Source organism: Lontra canadensis, unplaced genomic scaffold (assembly GCF_010015895.1).
Source record: "Lontra canadensis isolate GAN:19392208 unplaced genomic scaffold, GSC_riverotter_1.0 scaffold205, whole genome shotgun sequence".
Taxonomy (NCBI): Eukaryota; Metazoa; Chordata; class Mammalia; order Carnivora; family Mustelidae; genus Lontra; species Lontra canadensis.
In genome coordinates this window covers 215,192-235,002 of record NW_022631199.1, presented here as the reverse complement: position 1 = coordinate 235,002, position 19,811 = coordinate 215,192, and positions in this window count along the sequence as shown.

Here is a 19,811-nt window from a genome sequence, read left to right as displayed (position 1 = left end):
TCTGAACGTTAGATTACCTGGCAAGTTAGGGAACTTTCCCCAGCCAGAGCCACAGGACGAGGCCCCACATGCGGGTCAGGCAAGGGCCAAGTCTGCACAGACCAAGATGTCCCGCGGTCCAGCTGAGCCAGGCCGCTCCAACCACCTTGGCACCCACATCGCATCTCTGTGGAGGTCCCATGAGTGCAGGCCTGCAGGAGGGCCCCTGGGACCAGGAGCCAGAAGCCCCAGGGGAGAACAGGTGCCTGCTGGTGGGGGCCACTCACCTCCATCCCATGGGGTGGGGGTGGGCCCGGAGGAGAGGGGGACACACCCCACCAGCACGTCGTGATTGCAAGGGCAGCGTCCCACTGGCCTCTGTTCCCATGCACTGTGCACCCCCTCACCAGGACACTCTCCAGCGGCTCAGGGTCCCCTGGGGGCCACATGGTGACATAGGCAAGGCCTGCCCCTCTGGAGCTCCTTCCTGGGCCCTGAAGCCATTCCCCGGCCATTGCGATGAGAAGGAGCAGGGCCAGCCAGCGGCCTCCCCCAGGAAGGGGGCAGCAGCCGCCAAGGCACATTCTCCGGATACAGCCGCCCCCAGCAGGGGCACCCAAATACAGCCCTACACCCAGCTCCGGTGCACGGTAGTGGGGGCCTCCCCTGGCAGGGCCCTTCCAGCAACACTACCTGGTAGCTGCGACTGTCCCTTCGCCTCCAGGTCAGGTCCCACTGCTCACGCCCTCCGCTCCTCACGGGTGTTCGTTATCTCGGTCACCCCACGAAAATCATCATTGTCAACCTTGACCAACAATGCCCCATTCTGCAGCCCCAACTGCTGTTCCTGTGGGTTTAACTGTCCCCTACAGGCCTGGTCCTTCACCCGCATGCCCTCCTGTGTCCCTTGGGCTGTCCCCACTGACCTCCTTCACCCCCACTTTGTCCTGCGTCCCCGGGGCTGTCTCCCTGCACTAGGGACACACTACACCCACACCTTGGTCTTTGCTCTGCTGCCCCCTAACCCAAGAATTGCTCTGGGGAGCTCCAAAATGGACCAAGCCAGGCCACGCCTGTGACACCCGGAACGGAGGGCCTGGCCCTCACGTGGGTCTAGGGTGTCAGCAGCAGGTCGTGGAGTCCTAAGGGCGGGCTCAGCCCAGCCATGGTCACCACCATGTCCCATGCCTGAGCTGGGTCTCACCCATGGCCTGCCCCACCCTCTGTCGAAAGCCCCCCACGAGGCCCCCCCTTAGACCCTGGGCCACCTCCCTGTGCCTCTCATCCCCGGGCTTCCCCAGCAGCCCCGTGCTGACGGTCTGAGAAACATCCCCAGTGACCCGGGTGGGGAGAAATGCACGTGCCCGGGGGAGGCTGGGGGCACCCAGGAATAGGGAGGCAAAGAGGGGCACACCTGCATGTAGGCCTCACCACAGGGCATGTGGGGGCCACACATGGTGGGCCTGGGGACTCAGAGTGCACTCAGCCTGCCTGGAGGGGCCCCATATAGGGCGCTGCCCTGGGCCTCAGCTTCCCCAGCTGTGAAAAGAGGGTCTCACTGGATCTGCCCTGAGAGGTGGTATGAACAGGGAGTACCTGGCCTGTTCTTCCAGACGCGCACGCCCTCCCACAGCTGGTTCCCGTTAGAGCAAGCCTTGCTCCCCCAGCTTGTCAGGCAAATGGGGAAACCGGATCCCCCCAGGCTCATCCCACATTCCAGCCTTGGGAGCAGGCGAGCAGCTCCTCCTGCCTCCTCAGGCCCGCTGGCACCCCACTCTCAAGCGGCTCTAGAAGGTGGACAGGGGCTCCTGGGAAGAGGCGGCCGTGCCATCAGGAGAATCCTTTACAGAGACCCCACTGCAGGGCTTGGCTTCCAGGCTGCTGGGACTTTGAGGGGCGCCAGGGAGCTCCACCCCTTTCCAAGCCCAAACACCAACCCTTCCTGCATCCCCCATGGAGGGCGGGTGGGATTCCCAGGACGGTGAAGGTCCCCATCCCTTGCCCTTCAAGGACCTAGCCAGCCAGAAGGAAGGCAGAAGAAGTCCCAAGACTTCCATCAGCCCACCCTGCGTGCGTGCACAGGGCCAACCCTGACTGCTAGGACCCCAGGTGGCCTCCCCACAGTGGGTCAGCCTCTGGCCTGGCCAAGCCCTGGGGTCCCATCTCCTGACCTCCTTTCCCCACGGGCTTCGCTGTGTCCTCCACAGGCCCTGCTGCAGGTTCCTTGGCCTCAGACAGAGGTTAAAGGGACAGAGAAGGGGTAATCCTTGCGGTGTGTACGTGTGTGTGTACATGTGCGTGTGTGCGCCATGTGTGTGCCTGCGGGCGGCATGCGCCGTGTGCACACTGTGTGCCCTCCATGTGGGCACCTCAGATGGCCCAGGAGCGCTGGGGCCCTCGTTCTCACCCCTGGGCTGACCTTGAGGACAGCGAGGCTGACATGGTCTTGTCTGGCCTGGAGGCAGAGGCCTCCTCCCGCTCCTGCTGGCGTCAGTGGGAGAAGCTGCCATGAGCCTTCACTCCGGAGAGAAGCCTGTGCCACCGGCTAGACACGAACCTGGCCTGGATCCTGACTCTGGGCTCTCTCGCTGGGCCTGCCGGGAGAAGGATGGCCAGGGGAGGGGGCGCTGAGTTCTCTTGCAGACCCAGACTCACACCAGGCTCTGTTCCCCATGCCCCCCTGCCCAAGGGTGCATGCCCAGGGACTTCCTGAGCTGGTGGGGCTGGCGGGTGTGGCAACCTCCTCTTTCTGCTCCCTGGAATCCTGGGATTAGAGGGGGGCCCAAGGCAGCAGAGGCAGGGGCCTGGTGGGCCTGGCACCGGTGCCAGCCAGGCAAGGGTGGACAGTGGTCAACGCCAGCCAAGACCAGCAGGGACCCTGGAGGCTGCCCTGCTCTCGGCCCCACCGGCTTTGTGCTCTGAATGCTGCAGGACTGTCCTGCTTGGGTCCAGCCCATCCCTGGGTCCTGTGACTGCAGGATTCTTGGAAACTGGCAGACAAGGTCTCCACAGCAGGTCCTGCTGCTTCCCGACCCTCCGTGGAGGCTCACCACTGCCCAGGGATTCTGCCCAGACACCACCCCACCCCAGGTGTCCACCTCCCTGTCCATTCCCTCTGTGCCTGGGGCCTGTCCTCGCCACTGCCCAGACCTTAGCCCTCCAGCCAGCACTCAGGCTCTGCACTTTTGTGCAATCTTGCTCCCCGCCAGGAGGCCTCAGTCCCACCTTGCCCTTTGTCAGCCACTGAGGGAAACAATGATCCACACTGGGCATTGAGACAGGGCCATGGGAACACACACACACACGCACACACACACCTGTGTACACACTTGTATGCACACACGCACCTGTACGCGCACATGCATCCACACACTCACGATGACGCGTGCACACACATGAGCACGCACACATGCATGCACGCACACGTGCGTGTACACACAGGAAAACACAGCCACGCACAAACCCTGTGCACATGCATACAAGATGCTCACACACACCAACACTTACACACATGGGATGACACTCACAAGCACTCACGTCCACGCGGGCTCTGGCCACACCAGCTGTGACTACCTGCACCCACACAACCATGTGTTTCCTTCCGAGGACTTTGAGCTGTGGCTGCCCCCACACCTACCCCCTCTCTGGGGGTCCAGTCACATGAGCTTCCTCTGTGCAACAGTGGGCCCCTCAGGGCAGCTCCTGTGGTCACTTGTCCCCATAGGGAGGGCAGGACAGTCCCACACACACCCCTGTGTCCAACAGATGCCAACCTAGTTTAACCGGCAGCGACTCATTCTGGCTCCAGCCGTCTGGGCGACTCTGAGGTCCTGGGCCCAGGAGTGGGGGAGCAGGAATGATGGGGCTCAGCCCCTCGAGGCAGTACGTCACCCACCGCTACAAGGCAGCTAGCCCAGGTCACCCCACAGAAGCTGGGGGACTGGGATCTGTGCCCAGTGCCGGGGGTGTCCAAGCTGGGCCTTAGCAGGTGCATACACAAGCCCACCAAGGGAGGCGTGCCCAGACCTGGGCCCCGGGGCTCTGATGCATCCCCACTCCTGACAGGGAGGCCCGGGGACAAGGTGTGGTGCACCTGGGCTCTGGGCATGCAGTGGAGGCTCAGGCCCAGCGCCTCCGGAAAGGACGGGTTGCATGGAGGTGGGTGGAGGACGGGAGGAGAAGGACCCAGGGCTCCACATCCTCAGGGAGAGCGCCCAGGACAGACACAGGTGGCTCCTGGCAGCTGTGTCTTTAGAGGGAGGCACGGCTAAGCCCCTGTTCTGCAGATGAGAGACTAAGGCCCAAGAGGGACAGGGAGTGAGAAGGAAAGCTGAGCGGGGCTTGGACCCAGGCACCCAAGGGGAAACGGGATCAAGGTGAGGCCAAGGGAACAGCCTGGCGGAGCTGTGGTCCGGGGACACACACAGTCACCTGGAACTTTCAGCGGAAGGAACCATCTCCCCCAAACAGTGCTGGGTTGACTGCGTAGACCCCCTTCCTCCGATAAACCCCCTAAATGAACCAAAATGCATCAGAGACTTAAAACCATACAACTCTTAGAAGAAAATCAAGGCCCAAATCTTAATGACCTGAGATTTGTCAATAGATTCTTGGATGTGACACCAAAAACACAATAATAAGAGAAAAATGGGCCAGTTTGACTTCATCAGAATGAAAGCTTTGTCCATCCGAAGACACAATCAAGGGAGCAATAAGACGACACACAGAATGGAAGAAAATGTGTGCACATCACATACCTAAGAATCTAGTTGCAGGAAACAGAATTCTTACAGAGCAACCACAAGAAAACCATCTAGTGACAAACTGGCCGAGGAGGGTGGAGTGGCCCTCGAGGGCTCGAAAGGATGCCCGTCACGACGGGTCAGCAGGGAAATGTAGGTCAGAACCATTTCGCACCTGCTGATGTGGCTGGGATTAAACAAGCCGGGGGTTGTGCAGAGATGGGAATGTATGCTCACTGGTAGAAGGTGCGTCCATGGTGGATGCGGGGACGGTTTCCCCGGTTAGTCACAGAATGGTCTGAGGACCCAGCAATCCAATGCCTTGGACTGAACAGAGACTCAAGCAAGTACGGGCACCCGACACGCCCACAGCCCTGTCCACAGGCGCCAGAGAGTGGAACGCCTGCCCCGTCGTGCGTGAGGGGAGCAGCTCCCAGCCATCAAAGGGCACGAGGCGTTGTCGCATGCTGAGCAAGGGAAGCCAGACGCGCAGGGCTGCACTGACAGGGCATGTCCAGAGCGCACGCGTCCATAGCCGGCCAGCAGGCTGGTGGTTGCCAGGGGCTAGCGAAGGGGCCAGGATATGAGGTTTTGTTCCAGGGAAACGGGATGCTTCTGAACTAGACAGATATGGTGATGCGAATGCCCCAAATATCGCTTTGGAGAAGGGACCAGGGGTCTTCTCTAAGGCTGCTGGCAGCCCGCCCGCTGGGGGCTGGGGGTCTGGAAGGGATGTCACTGGAGCCCTTGGTCTCCTGCACAGCCACCTGCAGCCTCCCACACACCTCTGTTCCCAGGCCTCCATGCTGGTCCCAGGTCAGTCTAGGAGCTGGGGGAGTCAGACAGGGCCAGGGCCCATGGCCATGGGAGTGGGTCCCGTGGGCCTGCGGTGTTGGTTTCCTCTGATGTCTGTCAGGCTGCTGCCTCATGGGGGCGGGGCTGGGACCTGGCAGACCTTGTGGACAGGGTGTGTGCCCAGTGCCCTAGCCCAACCCAGGCCTGCCCAGCCCCATCCCCCACCCCAGGCCTGTCCAGCCCCACCCCCACCCCAGGCCTGTCCAGCCCCACCCCCACCCCAGGCCCCTATGAGCTCTGTGATGCTACCTCAGTGCCTCTGACTGCCCCTCCAGCCTCAGAGATGTCCACACAGGCCAGCACCCTGAGCTGCTCCACCTCTCCAGGCTACTCCATCTCCCCAGGCTGCTCCATCTCTCCTGGGCTTCTCCATCTTCCCTGAGCTGCTCCACCTCCCCTGCACCTGAGGCAGACTCTGCAGCTCACTCCTCAAATGCTTCTGGATAAAGTCCTGAGGCCTACAGGTTTTGCATTCTATTTTTCGTGTGGGGAAGACCGGATGTAAAGACACCTCAGCTGTTATAAGCTCTATACAGACTCAGAAGGGTCCTGACCGTGCACCAGCCCTGAGAGCATCCTGGGCCCTGGGTGGGGTATTCTCCTGAGTTTTTGCTTCCCTTCCTCTTCAACTTTCCCAGCTGCCTGCTGGCATCTGTCAGGTTAGCATTTGCCCTTGTCCTAGTCTGAGGTCCCAGCCGTGGTTTGCCTCCCACCGTGTGAATGCGGAGGCGGGCCTGAGCAGCCCAACACTCACGTACAAGGGCTTCCCGTTCACGGGCCGGATGGCCAAGCTGGGAAGAGCCTGGAGAGTCAGGAAAATGCCTGAGGCCCCATGTCCACACAGCTGTGACCGTGTCTTGGCTGCCAACCCTTCTTCCATCCTAGCAAAGGGCCAAGATGGTGACACAGGGGGGTCCAAAGGTGACCCCGCCCCTTCTCAAAGCACTCTCTCTAATCCCCAAACCACGTGTGACCCCAAAACAACACCCCCCATGGCCCCGTGATGATCCTGGTAAATGCCAGAGCCAGAGCATTCACCTGGGGCATGAGAGACGAACAGGCTGCGGGGGCAGTGTGCACCCTCAGAGGCCTCAGAGGAGCCCGTCCAGTCCCCCAGAGGCACGACCGCATGCCAGGCGTCATTCTGTGCACTCACAAATGTGGCTCAGAAGGTCCTGCGCTCCGCACGGTGATGCCGTCCAAAGATGCCCGGTGGGAGCCTATGCCTGCCGGGTAACCTCACGTCCCATAGGCCAGGCACGTCGCGAGGGACTGGGAGCATCGCTGTGTTCCGTTAGCTCTCCGCCTACTGCCACCTGTTGTCACTGTCCTGAGCTTGGCTTTCTTGCAGTTCATTCTCAGAGCTGGTTTCGACAGACTGAGAACATGACGCACTGAGCAAACCCTGTGTGTGCGTGCTTGTCTGCATGTTTCCCCATGTCTGTGTGCCTCTGCATACACACACACACACGAGGAACTTAACTGCATAATACCTTCTAAGCCAGGGAGATGGAGAAGTCCTAGGGTGGCCTTCTCACTGGTCTGAGTGGGTTGGCGTGTGTCCTGGGAGCCCGTGGGACAGAGGGCATGCTTCCACGATGTGGCCGCAGAGGAGACGGGGAACACAAACTTGTTCAGGCCCAGCTCCATGGGAAAGGGGTTTGTGTAGAAACATTGTATACATTACAAATGCACCTGACCCCACAGGAAGACACGACACTGACCGGTCACCCCCATGGAGACTGGTAGCCCAGGCCATGCCATGGCTCTCGGTATGTGAACTTCCGGACTCACATTCTGTCTGCAGGTCACCATTTTGCCTGAAAACAAGCTCTGTTTCCTTTTGTGGGTGAAAAAGTAACCGGAGGGGCACCTGGCGAAGTCAGGCGGCTGACGTCCGTCCGCACTGGACCTCGTCTCGGGTCTTAATCTCAGGGTCATGACTTCAAGCTGCAGGCTGGGCTCCTGGTTGGGTGTGGAGCCTACTTAGAAAGACATGTAACTAGAGAAGAAAACTACTTTCTGACATGAATCCCCGTTCCCCTGTCTTGCAAATATGTTGGCTAACGTAGTTTTGGGAGTGCCAGCCCAAGTGGACAGCAGACATCCGCTCTGGAGGGGAGGATGGACCTCGGGCTTGGGGAGAATGTGTCTGCACCATGGCTCTTCAGTTGCTCTGAGCAGAGATCAAAGTTGAACCATAGACCCACCCATCAATCCAACATGCGGAGCAGTCCCCAAGAGATCTGGATTTCACATGTGTCTACGCGGCCTGGGCAGGAAGGGGACACCTCATGGCCCAGTCTTGGCTCCGTTTCCCCGGAAGTTCACACAGCGCATTCAGCATCTGGGCCCTTCAGCTCGCCAGGCCACATCACGTCCCATCATAACCAAACTCACCTGCCAGCCCCAGACAGTGGGTACCTCCTCTCTCCTCAGAGGATGGGGGGCAGCGGCTGCTTTCCTTCCAGGAGAAACTCTCAGGGGTCCCATAAGGGTCTGGGCCCTTGGGCCCGTCAGGGGCTCAGGCACCGTGTCAGCCCTGGTGTCCCCAGCCCGTCCCACCCGTCAGATGCATCACATGGGGCCGTGTACCGCTGGGGGCTGAACCTTGCAGGGCGCCGGTGAGTACACGGTCCTCGTCCTGTGGGGTCTAGCGCCAGATGCTCCCCCAAGGGAGGGTGTAGCCGAGCTTGAGACTCGCCAGTGGGGGTCTGACCACTCACAAGGCCCACGCATTGCTTCTTTAGGGCTCCCTGCAGACCCCGCTTCCACTACAGGTCCTTGACAGTGGGCTGGGTGCCGGCTAGGGCCAGGTTGCTGGCCTCCCACAGGCACTGACCGCCTGGCCCGCGGCTTGCACTGCTGGGCGGCCCGTGGAGTCACAGGCATGCTCTACGTGGAGGGGGTGCGGCTGACTGCTGTGTGGGGAGTGCTCAGAGGGCAGTTTCCGGCACCAGCCAGGGTGCAAGGACGGCTCCCCTGCGTGGGGAGAGTCCGCAGACACCTGCAGCGCGTACCGCAACTGGTTCAGGGCAGTGCAAGTGAGGATGACAGCTCAGGTTCTGCTCAGCTGCAGCCGGAACCGCCAGCAGCCAAGAGCTGAGAGGAGTGTCCACTGCGCAGCTCGGGCACACCACCCAGATGTGCCACATGCACACGCCACATGCACCACATACCTGAGCCCTGACACACACACCTGTGCACACGTGCACTGGGAAATCCCCACACACATGCACATACGTACTCATAGACACACACCCAAGGCCTCACACACACCTGTGCGCACACGCACACGCACCCAAACCTGCACACACCCATGAGAACACAGTCACACAGACCCACGTCCATGCACACACAACCACAGACATTCATGCACGCACCAAGCACACACAGCACGCGCACATTCACACAAACACCTTGCACACACGCCGCGTGTCCTGTGCTGCGTCTCCACCCAGGGCTGGGAACGCCGCCAGCAACTGCCCTGAGGGAGCCTGGTGAGCTGTGGGGACGAGCACTCCCTCCTCCTGGCCGCTCCGTCCCGGAGCCACGCCAGACTTCCCTTTCCCACCATGCTTCTGTTCCCACTGCAGCCACAGACAGCTCCAGGCCTGTGTCCCTGACTGAGCCCAGCTCTGGAGTTGAGGGGAAGAGCTCAGACCTGGTCAGTGGACGGAGGCCCCAGCAGCGGAGGTCAGGATCTGAGCAGGCCATGGGTCTGGTTAGAAGGTGGAACCCTACCCGGGGGGCTTGGAGCGTGTAGTGGTCAGCTGATGCTCACCTGGGCTGCAGGGAGGGTGAGTGTTGACGCGCTTGTCTGGAAGGCTCTCCAGCGTGGACGGGCACCTCGGGGTCACTCTGTGTGTTTCCTGATCACTCTGCAGGGCTTGGAGGCTGGAGGATGTGGGTCCTTTGCTCCCCAACCCTGATGCTTCCAGCAAGTCTCCCTCATAAAGGGAGACAGTTCAGCACCCGTCCCCTTCCTGCCTTCCGCACACGCTGGGTTCCAGCGGCTGGGGGTTGTCACCGGAGATCTGCACAACCCAGTCCATCCCCAGTGTGTTGCCGCCCGGACGGCCTGTGTCCACTACGCTCCTCCGCTACTCAGCCCACGGCACTCTGCGCCTTCCCACTATGGCCGTCAGCTCCCCCCTGTACCCTCCCGGGGCTCTGGAGGGCAGGGTCCGGACGTGACACGTGCCGAGGTGCACGGCCCACGAAGGAGGGGCCAGTCACTTCCTCCAGCTCAGAGCCGGTCCTGACCCCTGCAGGCCACACGCATAGCAGAACTGCATTAGCTCTGGGGCCCCAACTGCTGCTCGTCTTTATCAGACTCCGAACATAAGGAAAGAATCAAGCCGGGAAGGACGTATCATTTCCAAATCTAAGCGGAGGGTTTTGTTTTGGAAACTTCTCCTTTGAAAACCCCAGCAAGCCAGTGCTGACAGGCATACTTTCCTCTGAACTGGAGAGAGTTTTATTGATTCAGGCCCTACGCGCTCTGGGATGGCGTCTGGAGATAGACATCTGCTTCTGGTGAGAGCCTGCGATTCCGTCGTGCCCGGCACACAGCTAGCTCAGCCCTGCCAAAGCAAGAGGCTGGTGGGGGGCGGGCACCCAGGCTGGAGCCCTCCTCCAGGGACGGCTGCTTGCCCTCACTGGCCTCTGCCTTATAGGACGGGACCTGGACATGGCCACCCCATTCTCCCTGGGGCCCCACTCCAGGCTGTGAGTCTCTGCGTCCTGCTTCTGCCCCATGAGACCCAAGTGGGGAGCTGGGGGCTCCATCCAAAGTCACTCCGCTCAGGGGCACAGGCCTTGGGAACTGGGCATCAGGCAGCCACAGCCCTAAGTAGGGTGTGCACCAGCTGCCAGGCACGCCCTTGTGGGTACAGATGGTGCCATCAGACCTCAGCAGGCCCCTCTGGAAGGGTAGGCGAGCCCAGCTGCACGTGGGCTTTGCTGATGCGCTCAGACCCAGATTGGCACTCCGTGTCATCCATGGGCCTGCCTGGGGCTCACCCTGGACACTGATGTCATCTTGCTGCCTCCAGCCCGTCCTTGCCCAGGGGGAGAGCCCAGGTAGCGGGCAGCCCAGAGGCTGCGCTGCTCAGGACTGGGTCCTCGCCAGGCACTGCACCCGGCATTAGCGGGAGCCTGCTGGTCTCGCCCAGGCATCTGCAGGGCTGAGGGACCCTGTGCAGCAGAGCAAGCTCCAGAGATATCCAGACCTTCAGGCCTCCATCTCTCCCTGCCTCTCCCCCTCCCCAAGCACGCCTGTGCCCACAGACAGTGGGCAAACTGACATGCGCAGTCACTGACCGAGCTCATTCCCATGCATACTAGGGGGGGGAGGTCCAGAGCCCACAGTGACCTGCTGTCCCCGCTAGAGGGGGGGGGTCCAGGGTCCACAGTGACCTGCTGTCCCTGCTGGAGGGGGCTCCAGAGCCCACAGTGACCTGCTGTCCCTGCTGGAGGGGGGTCCAGGGTCCACAGTGACCTGCTGTCCCTGCTGGAGGGGTGTCCAGGCCCCACAGTGACCTCCTTTCTGTGCTGAAGGGAGGGTCCTGTGCCCACAGTGACCTCCTGTCCATGCTGGAGGGGGATCCAGGGCCCATAGTGACCTGCTGTCCCTGCTGGAGGGGGCTCCAGAGCCCACAGTGACCTGCTGTCCATGCTGGAGGGGGGACCAGGGCCCACAGTGACCTCCTGTCCGTGCTGGAGGGGGGTCCAAGGCCCACAGGGACCTCCTCTCTGGGCTGGAGGGGGGTCCAGGGCCCACAGGGACCTCCTTTCTGAGCTGGAGGGCGATCCTGGGCCCACAGTGATCTGCCGTCTGTGCTGGCTTCTGCTGTAAACACATGACCACGGTAGAAAGCATTCCATTGAAAACATGTCAGACATTTGAACACGTGGGCACATTTCTGTGCATGGGGCTTGTGTCCACCAGCCTCCAGCTTCAGCTCCTGGCTGCCCCTCCCTGGCTGCTGCCAGTTCTGGTCTGGCTGTCAGCCTGCGCTCAGCTCCCTGGGACACAGGAGGGTGTCTTGGGGACTCCTCTCGCCCGCCAGGCTGCTGCCCTCATGACGGGTTTCCTCACGTTCCTTCTGTGTCCACGTGGGGAGAGGCAGGGCCCTCTCCAGGGCTGCAGCTCTGCAGGACTCCTGGAAGAGGACAGTGACCGGAGAGGCTGTAGTGGTCCAGGCTGGGGCTCTGAAGGGCAGGGACATGGGCTCCTCTGGAGCTCACAGCTTTGTTGCGGAAATGGAGGTTCAGTGGTGGGAAGTGAATTCCTGCAGGTGGCAAGGAAGGGTCCCTGAGGGCCGAGGTGTATACTCCCTGCGGTACGCGGGCAGTGGGAGCCAGACCACAGCTCTGCTGAAAACGGAGGGGCAGAACCCCAGTGCCCCCAGCATCCCTGTTCTGCTGAGCACACAGCCCCTCCTGGTACTCAGCAGTCCTGAGGGTGCTGGGATGGGTTCTGCAGACAGAGTGAGGGTCCCGGATCAGTGGACCAGCAGACATAGCCGGGTGGGCCTGCCCTCATCACCTGAGGTCCTTTCCAGCTGGTGGTCGCGGGAGGGAGTCTGACATTTCCAGCCTGGAAAGGGTCAGCCGTGAGCTGAGAAATGTGGGTAACTCACCTCAGGAGCTTGGAGCGGAAAGCGGGACATCGGCAAGGAGCCAGATTCTGCCAGCAACCTGGGTGTGACCCCAGGAGCCCCGGGAAGCAGTCCGGCCGCAGCCCCGCCTGATTCTAGCATCCGGGGCCATGAGAAAACACATCTGTCTTGCTTCAAGGCACCCACTTTGTGCTGCTTTGTTCCGCAGCCCCAGGAAACTAGCACAGACCCCCTTCCTGTTGTGGGGCCCCACACTGTGCACATGGGGAGTGGCTGGAGAATTCTGAGACACACGGGAAAAAAGCCTCAGGCTTCCTGGAGCAGTCGGCTGTCCAAGAGGGCCAGCAGGTGCCAGCCGAGGTGGAGGGCACCTGTCACGGTGGCAGAGGCCTCCCTCTCCCACCTGGGGAGATCCCCGTGCTGGGGGAGGAGGGGGCGGCCTGGCTTGGAGCCCCATGGAAACCAACGGAGGAGGACGCGCAGAGCCACTCCTGACGGGGTGGGAAGGTCTCTGCCTGTCCATGCTGCAGACTTCCATGGTTGGGAGCGACCCCGTGGGGGCTCTCGGGCACCCAGGCTTCTCTGCAGAACCCAGAGCAGAGGCCGAGCGGCCCATGAGGGCATGGAGAACGCCGTGTTGGTGCAGGTACTACCCACTTAGATGGGGGAGACCAGGGGAGACAGGGTAGTGGGTGTCCAGACTTGGGGCACTGAACAGGCTGTGGACAGGCCCTTCCTGGCAGGAAGACCGAGCAGAGAGCAGGGTCCTGAGTCCCAGGACTTGAACCCTACCAGAGCTCGCCCTGTGGATTTCAGGGTTTCCTTTCCTCCCCCGCTCATGGCCTTCTTCATAGACTCTACTCCTGAGAGCACTTTTAGGTTCGCAGCAGAACTGAGTGGAAGGCCAGAGTTCCCACAGATGTTCTGATCCCATAAATCACAGCTTCTCTCGCTGTCAGAATCCCACGGCAGAGGTGTGTGTTTCCTCCGACAGAAGAGCCCCTGCTGACACATGGCGGTCCCCCTGGGTCCACGGTGTAAGCAGGACGCGGTCCCGGTGTCCAGCGCTCCATGGGGTCAGGTCCCCTGGGTTCATGGTGTAAGCAGGTCGCGGTCTTGTTGCCCAGTGCTCCGTGCGGTCAGACAAATCCATGCACGTTCCAGCGGCATCACCCCGAGCCCCGCTGGGTTCCCCCGCGTCCCCCGGCACCCACGGAGGGGTGTGTCTCCCATCTCCACAGTCTCGCCTTCTCCAGAACGCTGCCTGTACTCGGGATCATAGGGCAAGTGGCCTGGTCGGACGGGTTTCTTTCCCCCAGGGGCATATGACTCCACTTCCGCTGCGTCTTCTAGTGGTGGGGAGTTCGTTTCTTTGCAGCGCTGGTGGTGGGGTGGTCCGGGTGGACCACAGTTCGTTGACCCCTTCTGTCCTCTGGATAACTGTCCTTCCTCAGCTACTCCTTCTGCGAAAAGTGTCTCATGGCCTTGACGGTGTTTCCTGGAGCAGAAGACGTATGTGTGATGAAGGCCCGTCCTCCCTTACGTCCGCTGCAGCTGTGCCCTAGGGACAGGTGTAAAAGGCCTCACTGCACCCAAGGCTGTCTGGGTTCCCCCGTAGTGTCTCCTAGGTTTAGCTCCACATGGCTTACATTTGGGCCCAGACCCATTTTTGAGTTAATTTCTATGAAGGACAGAAGGTCTCTGTCTAGACGTTTTCTTTCTTTGGCCTGTGGATGGGCAGCACGAGTTGGCGTGGAGACTGCCTTGGCTTTTTGCTTTTTGCCCACGACCTGCGGGCTGTGTGTTGGGGGTGTACGCCTGGTCTGCTGCTTGTCCCAGGGAAGCCCCTTGTGTCCTCCTTCACTGCTTCTAGACTGTCTTGATGGTGGTGCCTTCACAGCGAGTCTCCAACAGTCTTTGGCAGCTCTTCTCACTCCGCAGGAGTTGCCTACTCTGAGCCTTTTGATCCTGAAAACACACCTTGTCCTCAGCTTGTTGACATCCTCAGAATAAGCTGCTGGGATTTTAACTGGGATTGCACTAAATCTGTACATCATGTTCGGAAAGGCTAACACCTTGACAGGATTGGATCTTCTCATCTGCAGTTTCCTCCCTTTTCCAATCCATGTATTTCCTCCATCTTGTTGTGTTAGCTAGGGCTTCCAGGATGACGCTGAAAAGAAATGGCAAAAGAGAGCACTTTGCCTACTTCATGATCCGAGTGGGAGATTTTCTGGTTTCTCACCATTAAATATGATGGTAGCTGCAGATGCTTTATAGATGTTCTTTATGAGGTTGAGAAACTTTCCTTCTGTTCTTATTGTTCTGGAAACTGGTTTTTCTTTTCTTTCTTTTTTTTTTTTTTACATGAATGGGAGTTGGAACTTGTCATGTGCTTTCTCTACATCTATTAATACAATCATATAGTTTCTCTTTGGTCTGTTGATGTGATGGATTCTATTAACTGATTTTTGGACGGTGACCCAGCCTTGCACACCGCTTGGTCATGGCGTGTAATTATTTTATGCATTGTTGGATTAGAAGTGCTAATGTTTTGTTGAGGATTTTTGCAGCTATGGTCACGAGACTTATTTTCTGTAGTTCCCTTGTAATGTCTTTGTCAGATTTGTATTAGGGTAATGCTGGCCGCGTAGAATGGGTTAGGAAGTACTTTCTCTGCTTCTATCCTCTGCAAGAGACTGCAGATAATTACTGTAACTTCTTTTTTATGTGTTTGGTAGAATTCAGCAGTAAACCCATCTGGGTCTGGTGCTTTTTATTTGGGTTGGCTATGAAATCACTGATTCACTTTCTCCAATAGATACATGTCTACTCAAATTGTCTATCTTTTGTAATGTGAGTTTTGGCAGATTTTGTTCTTCAAGGACTTGGTCCATTTCACCTTGATTATCAAATTTGTGGGCAAAACTGTTCATAATATTCCTTTATTATCATTTTAATGTCCATGAGATCTGCTCAGTTGTAGGTAAGGTGATTTTCCCCCTTTGGCTTGTTTCAGGAGTTTTTGTCTTTGTTTTTTTAAAGTTTGATTATGATATGCCTGGGTTTAGGGTTTTTCATTCTTGGTTTGCTTTTGCACTGATCTTGTTTGTTGTGCTCTAAGATTCCTGAATCCATAGTTTGGTGTCAGGAGTTAACAAGTGGGGACATTTTCAGTTGTCACTGCTTCTGTTCTCTTCTTTCTTGCTTCTCCTGGTCTTCCCTGCAAATGTATGCTTCACCTTTTGTAGCTGTCCCACGGCCTTGGAGAATCTGGGTTCCTTGTTTTCTGGCCTTGTTTTTCTTTGCTTTCATCTTGGAAATTTCTGTTGACACAGCCCCAAGCTCACAGAATCTTTCTTCAGCTGTGTCCACCATGCCGACGAGCCCGTCAAAAGCATTTCTCTTTTCTGTCATGGTGTTCCTGATCTCTAGCATTTCTCTCCCTCTGCAAACTGTTCTTGGGTGCTGCCTACTGTATCCACTAGGCTCCTAAGCCGTTTTCAATTCCTGGTCTGATAATTTGAGTACAACCTGCTTGCCTGGCTCTGGTGCTGCTCTGCCTCTTCAAGCCGTGTTGTGTCTTTTAGTGTGCCTTGTGATTTTCTCTTGATAGCAACACATGATGTTCCAGGTGAAAGGAATCTCTGTGAATAGGCCTTTGCTGATATGGTGAGGGATGAGGAGGTGTCGGTCTTCAGTGAGCTGGACCCGTCACTGGGGTCTTCACCTGTGCTCGGTTTCATGCACACCCCCGCTGGTGGGGCAGATGGCTCAGCAAGCTGCAGGTTATTTCCCTTCCAGATTCCTTCCAGATGCCTTCCCTGTTGGGAAGACAGGTGGGTGCTCTGGAGTATTTCACAATGGCTATGTCCCCCTCCCTGGCAGGAAAATAAGGGGACACTTTCTCTAATCTTTCCTGGGAGAACCTGGTGCCTCCCCACCCCCGGAGTCTTAACTCTGTCTTGTCCACACAGAGCCTCCAGCAACCTGTTAGAGGGTTACGCACAAGCGGAGTGTCTGCTCCAGTAGTTGTAATTCTCTGGGTTCAGCTGTCTCCAGATTTGGGGGCAACCATTTGCCCCATGACCTCACTTCTCTGAGGGACCAAAAGAGAGCTGCTTTCTCACTTCATTCAGCTTTTGTCTGGCTGGATGTTGGGATGGGGTGGAGACTTCCCAGCTCCTAGTGTGGGCGACCAGAGCAGGAACTATGGTGATGTTTCTGACTTCCATGTTTTTCTCTTGGAGTAGGGACAGTCTGCTGCTCTTGTCCTAGGCCTGTCCCACCAAGTAGTCTGGAAGCAGGTGATTTGCTTTCTGGCTTCAGAAGCCAGAGATGGAGAGGAATGCTGCCCTAGGGTGGCCACACTGAGTCTCCCCCTCCAGCACCAGACTGAGGGGACTCAGATAATGGAGGAGCCAGTGAAATTTAGATGAGACTAGACAAAGATGTGTAAAGAGTTGAGACTTTTGAAGACGTTGGGATGGAGCGAATATATTTTGTATGTGGCATGTGAGTTCAGAGCAATAGAGGGCAGAGTGTAATGGGTTGACTTGTTGCCCTCGAAAAGATATGTCTAAGTCCTGGTTCCAGGATCCCGGAAATGTGACCTCACGCGGAAGAAAGGTCTCTGCAGGCGCACTTACGTCAAGGAGCTGGAGGTCGTACTGGGTTATTTTGTGGGCACGGGATCCATGACAAGCGTCCTCCAGACAGACACAGAGAGAAGGCAGTAATGCCAATGTGGGGGAGATGGAGAGAGGGTCTCAGGCGCCAGCAGGTACCGAGGCGGGGGGGCGGGGGGTCTCCTCTGGGGCCCCTGAGGGTAGTGACGCCCTGACCACACCTTGGTTGCAGAGCATAAATTGTTGTCCCAAGCACCCAAGTGTAGTAGTTCCTTATGGAAGCCCCAGTAACATCACACACCCACAATTTGTTTCCAGGCTAGGTGATAGGGAGACCCCCACCCAGGCTGGCAGTTCTGCGCATGGTGAGGGTTGGGTTCCTACGCTGGGCTGTGCAACAAGGGAGCGTGTTCATGGTAGCAGGTCTTGGACTGTGGGCACCCTAGGGTCAGGGTGTGAATTACTTTGCCAAATGTAGAGGTCAGAGAGAGCTTGGACGAGATGCAGCGATCTCCTTTCTCATGACCTGAACACTTCTGAGGGCGCACAAAGCACGTGAGGCTGCAGGTTTGGGCACCTCCTAATTTCCTGATTTGGGCTGGTCTGGAAGGATCACAGCATGGTTGCTATGCATGCTGTCTTGCTCTGTTCCCCCAGCAATTTCTCCAACCCCTCAGTGACACCCTTTGTCTGGGCCATGTCCTGTGTGCATAGGCCAGTTGGAAAGAAAGCTGGTTTAGCAGGCAGCCACTGATTCCAGAAGGAAATCCATTTCCTGTGGGATGGGGCATACAAGGGTGGGTTTGGATCTACACACTGAGCAGCCCTGGTGCCTCTGGGCCCCATCCTGCGACCTGAGCCCCTCCTCTTCCTTCCCCTCCACACTGTCCTCCCTTCAGGCTCGCTCCTGCTGGCCAGTTGGGATTTCATGTGCAGAGTGGACGGTATCTGCCATAGGCTTCAGGGCTACTCTGGGGCCCCTCCATGAGCCCTCAGAGCAAGACCACACACAGGGGCAGACATGTCTGATTCGCGGATGAAGCATTCACTCAGCACTTGGGGTGGTGCCAGGGCCTTACCCTCTTGACCAACCCCAGCAGTGCCTCTCAGAGCCACTGCCACATTTGGAACCAGTGTTGCATCCACTGGGAAACACAGCCTGTGGTTCCAATGGCGACACCCGAGATTACATCATGAGGCTGTATGTTCCCTGCTTTTCCTTGTTAACCTGAAAAGTTTTTTTGTTTTTTTTTTTTTATGTTGGTCACCATACAGTACTTCCTTAGTTTTTGATGCAGTGTTCTGTGGGTCATTGTTTGTGTATTACACCCAGTGCTGCATGCAATATGTGTCCACCTTAGTACCCACCACCAGGCTCACCCATCCCCCACCACACTCCCCTCCAAAACCCTCAGCTTGTTTCTCAGAGTCACAGTCTCTTATGGTTTGTCTCCCCCTCCAATTTCCCCCAATTCACTTTTCCTCTTCAACTCCCAAGGTCCTCCATGTTATTCCTTATGCTCCTCGAATAAGCAAAACCATATGATAATTGACTCTGCTTGACTTATCTCACTCAGCATAATCTCTTCCAGTCCCGTCCATGTTGATACAAGAGTATTCATCCTTTCTGAAGGAGGCATAATACTTCATTGTATATATGGACCGTATCTTTTTTATCCATTCGTCCGTTGAAGGGCATCTTGGTTCTTTCTGCAGTTTGGTGATTGTGGCCATTGCTGCTATGAACCCTTCTTTTCACTACATCTGTATCTTTGGGGTAAACACCCAGTAGTGCAATGGCAGGGTCATAGGGAAGCTCTATTTTTAATTTCTTGAGGGATCTCCACACTGTTTTGCAAAGTGGCTGCACCAACTTGCATTCCCACCAACAGTGTAAGAGGGTTCCCCTTTCTCCACATCATCTCCAATACTTGTTGTTTCCTGTCTTGTTGATGTTGGCCGTTCTAACTGGTGTAAGCTTGTATCCTAATGTGGTTTTGATTTATCTATAAAGAACTCCTCAAACTCAACACCCAAGGGGTAGATAATCATACCAAAAAATGGGTAGAAGACATGAACAGACACTTCTCCAAAGAAGACATACAAATGGCGATCAGACACATGAAAAAATGTTCATCGTTAGCCATCAAGGAAATTCAACTGAACTAGTTATTTTATCAGCAAGAATGGGTTTATTCCGGGATAAGACAGAATTGCAATTCCTGACACTAACAGTTTCTCATTGGCTGGACCGAAGGGTGGTCGATTTCTGGTAGAACATGCAGTGCATACCTTTTCCTTCCGGGCCTGTACCTGATGACTTTCTGGTTGAGCATGCTTCTCTTGGGGTCTGTGATTCTGAAATGACAACTCTTCGTGCCCCCCTTCTGGCCTCCCTGGCTAGCATTTGAGTCAAGTTTAGGGACTCTTCCTTCATTTTCACCTCCTTGCCTTACAGTGGCTGCCCCCACCCTCCCCAGAGCATCTGGGCACCTCTATGCAAGGATCAGCCTCACCAACTTCTGTGCCAGTGCATGGCCAGGCCACTGTGTGTGGGTGGGGCAGCCCCAAGGGCAGTGGTGTTGGCTGTGTCAGCACTTCCCGGGAGGCCTGTGAGGCCCTGACCCTCCTCCACCTACACCTGGGTTTCTGCACCCTGCAACCAGAGGGACACAAGCCCTTTGCTCCTTCTTGGGAAGATGCACTTTTCCTGACCTCCCTGTCTGCTCCAAGCAGGTCAGTCGGGGAAAGCAAGCCATCTGTCCTCGGCTCAACTTCTCTTCTTAGGGTGAGAGAAAAAGGCAGGGGTGGGGACAGGAGATGGCGAGCAACATCTAAAGGACCCTGCGCAATCTGGTGGGAGAATGAGCCAGAGGGTCGGTGTGGAGCACTGCCCTGGGATGGCAGTTGTGCCTGACAAGGTACCAACCGTGCTTGGAGGACATGCTTGCCCACACCTGCTGGAGCCCTGGGCATGCAGG